The following is a 3,532-nucleotide window of genomic DNA, read 5'->3' on the forward strand; positions in this document are numbered from 1 at the left end:
GGGTGCCTGGGTGGCTCAGTTGGTTGAGCCTCCTAGTTCGGCTCAGGTCATGATCTCCCGGTTTGTGGGTTCGAGCCTCCCCCCCCCCCCCCCCCCCCCGTCAGGCTCTGTGTTGACATCTGAGAGCCTGGAGTCTGCTTCAGATTCTGTGTGTGTGTCTCTCTCTACCCCTCCCCCTCCTGCTCATGTTTTCTCTGTCGCTCTCAAAAATAAACATTAAAAAAAAACCCATTTTTTAAAAGTATGCCCAAAGTCCAGCATTAGCATGCAATCAGTGTAATAAATTCTGGGGGATGGTGTTGGCGGCATTTACCAAGAAAGACACAGCAAGCTTGGGGTTTAAAGCGAAAACTGCAAGAATGAATAGGTTTTCATGAAAGACTAGCTTTTAGTAAAGGAAGTGACATAAAAAAGTAAAATGGTGGGTAATATCATGATGAATCAGAAACTGCCAATAGTTCACTATTAGAAAAAGAGTAAAAGTGTCAAAAAGAGCAGGTATATGAGATCTCGCGCTCCAGAGATGTTAAGCACCTTGAGAGAAAGCCCTCTCTATGGAGTACATGATTAGTTAACCTTTATTGAGAGTCGTTGCCGTGCCAGGCACTAGACTAGTGCCTTTACATATTTCATTTAAATCTCATGTTGCTTTGATGCTATCATTGTTCCTATTTTACATAAGAAACAAGTTTTAAGAAAGTTAAATAACTTGTTGAAAATAACCGCACTAGTAAGTGGCAAAGCCAGAATTTAGAGCCAGAATGACCGATATCAAAACCATTAAAGTTAGTAATATTCCAAATATTCTTACTGTCCTAAGGTACTTCAGAACTTTCATTCATGAATATATAAAACTCAACATAGATTATTACATATTTTCATAATTTTGTACATTTATTTATATTTGCTCTGTTAACTGCTTCCTGGCTTGCTACATTGAAATTCCTTTGCCACTTTTCTGTTGGCTCCCCAGCATCCTCCATTCATTCAGCAAGTATTTATTTAGCGCCTACTGTGTACCAGGCATTGTCTTAGTGAACAAGACAGATATGTTCCTGACCTCCTGGACTTATATTCTAGTGCAGGAAGCATTTAATAAATAAAATACATTATTAGTATTATGGAGACAAACAGGGGCTAAGGTAGAAAATAAGGAAGGTGCCATTTTGAGGGGATGTGTGTTTGAGGGAATGGTATTTCAGTAGAAGCCTGAATGTTGGGAAGGAACCAGAAGCAAAGATGGGAGGGAAAAGCAGTCAAGATAGAAAACAAAACTTATGCAGAAATTCTAAGGTGTGTTAGAGCTTGGCATGTTTGAGAAACAACACAAAGCTGTATAGCTAGGTCATGGTGAGCAAAGGAGAATGTGGCATGAGTTGAATTTGAAGAGCAGGAAGAGCTTGAACATGGAGGGTCTTTCAAACCAGAGTGTTTACATCTTTAATTAGTGGTGGGCACAGGACTCAGAAATCTGTGATTTTCATAGCTCTAGGATTCTGCTTATTTACATATGGGAACCACTGGAATAAACTATCTCATCTGTTAGGAAAATGAGACAATTATTTCTGGGGGTTCACATGCAGCCTATCTCCCAATCTCTTGATGCTCTTCCACATAAACATTGTAAAGTTGCAGAAAATATTGATTTATTCTCGTTTTAAAGACATTATAATAGAAGGTTATTTCCATTTTCGTCTGACAGAAAACTGAAATTATGGAAAATAAAAACTCTTATTAAAGTTTTAAAAATTATTCTCCACTATATTCATTTTAGACTACCTTTGAAGAGGTTACTGTGGTGTTTGTCTACATAACACATTGTTTCAGTTATGTGCTTTTTAAACATTTATTTACTTATTTTGAGAAAGAGAAAGAGCACAAGTAGGGGGAGGGGCAGAGAGAAGAGAGAGAGAATCCCAAGCAGGTTCTGCACCATCAGCAGAGAGCCTGATGTGGGGCTCGAGCCCATGAACTGTGAGATCATGACCTGAACTGAAATCAAGAGTCAGATGCTTAACCAACTGAGACACCCAGGTGCCCTAGTTATGTGCTTTTGATGAACCATTGATTTTGATGTACTACACGTCTTCCTAAAGTAGAAGCAACAAATTTCAAGGTTTCATTTGGATCCCTGAAGAAGTCTTGTATAATATTGTGTTGAGGATCCATTTTCTCTTCTTGCCTACTCACTCCCCCAAAGTGAGTGATATAACCCAGTCCTAACTAATTAACATTATTTTATCTTCCACAACTCCTCAGTGTGCATCCTACTACCATCTCTACTACTATCAATCTATGTTCTACCCTGACCTTCTGCAAATTATGGCTCCCCATTTTTAGTGTCTCCAGCACACTATTCCTTAACTGTAATATTTCCTTTTCATTTCAATATACCCCTGCCCTTTTCCAAATTTCCATCTCATATTGATCTTTCTTTCTCTCTACTGAAGCCAATAGCAATTACAGATTGCCTTATGTTATAAATAATCTCTGGGGAAGTGTATTTGTCTTCCCACCAGTTCTAAACTCAAGGACACAGATCTCATCTCTCATACTTTCATGTATTTCCAGAGCCTAGAATGTTGCCTTGTACATTTTAGACAGTGAATAAATACTTGTATGATTATGATATATACCTATGTATAACTATACACATATACTGTCCCGTATGTTACCCACAGATTTTTCCCATGTTTAAGTCATTTCAATTGTTATAAGATAAAAATTCCTATTACAAAGAGATTTGTTCTATACTATTTTCCAACGCTTGAGTTCTAACAGTGCTGTACATATTCAGGTACTCAACAAATCTATACTATTTAATAAGAGGCAGTTTGAGGGGCACCTGGGTGGTCAGCCTCCAACTCAATTTCAGCTCAGGTCATGATCTCACAGTTGTGAGACCCAGCTCTGCATGGAGCCTAAGATTCTCTCTCTCCTGCCCCTTTACCTCACCTGGACTCTCGCGCTCTCTCTTGCTCTCTCAAAAATAAAAAAAAAAAATTAAAAAATTAAAAAAAAGAGTTTGATCTCATGCAAAAACTTCTAGCCTATGTTGTACCACTAACTATAAGCTGTGGGCAAGAAACAGCCTCTCTGATCTTCAGTTTTCTGGCTGCAGAGAATAAGGTGTTTTAAATATGCTACAGAATGTAAGGAATTACCATTATTAGACTTATTTTCCCAGGGGATGCCATTTATTCATTCTCTCCTGGGCTTCGATTGTATGAGAAAAAGTGAGGAAGAGACAAAGGGAGAGAAAGATACATTTTGAAACTTTCACTACACCCAGCGACATGAAGCAGCTGCTAACTATACAGCTTGGCTCGGAACAAACGAGCCGGGACTACGCACACGCCTCCACCGCAGCACTCGGCTAAAGTCCCAGAGCGGTACTCCCTAAGAAACTCTGCCGCAGGCCGGGACTTGGGGGCGGGGAGGCGGAGTGGTGCGCTGCCATCTCTGTGCGGGGCGGCCCTCCGCCCACGTGGTGCAGCACCCACGGCCATCTTTGTGCGGGGCCGTGCTTCCG

Source organism: Panthera leo, chromosome C2 (genome assembly GCF_018350215.1).
Source record: "Panthera leo isolate Ple1 chromosome C2, P.leo_Ple1_pat1.1, whole genome shotgun sequence".
NCBI classification, from domain to species: domain Eukaryota; kingdom Metazoa; phylum Chordata; class Mammalia; order Carnivora; family Felidae; genus Panthera; species Panthera leo.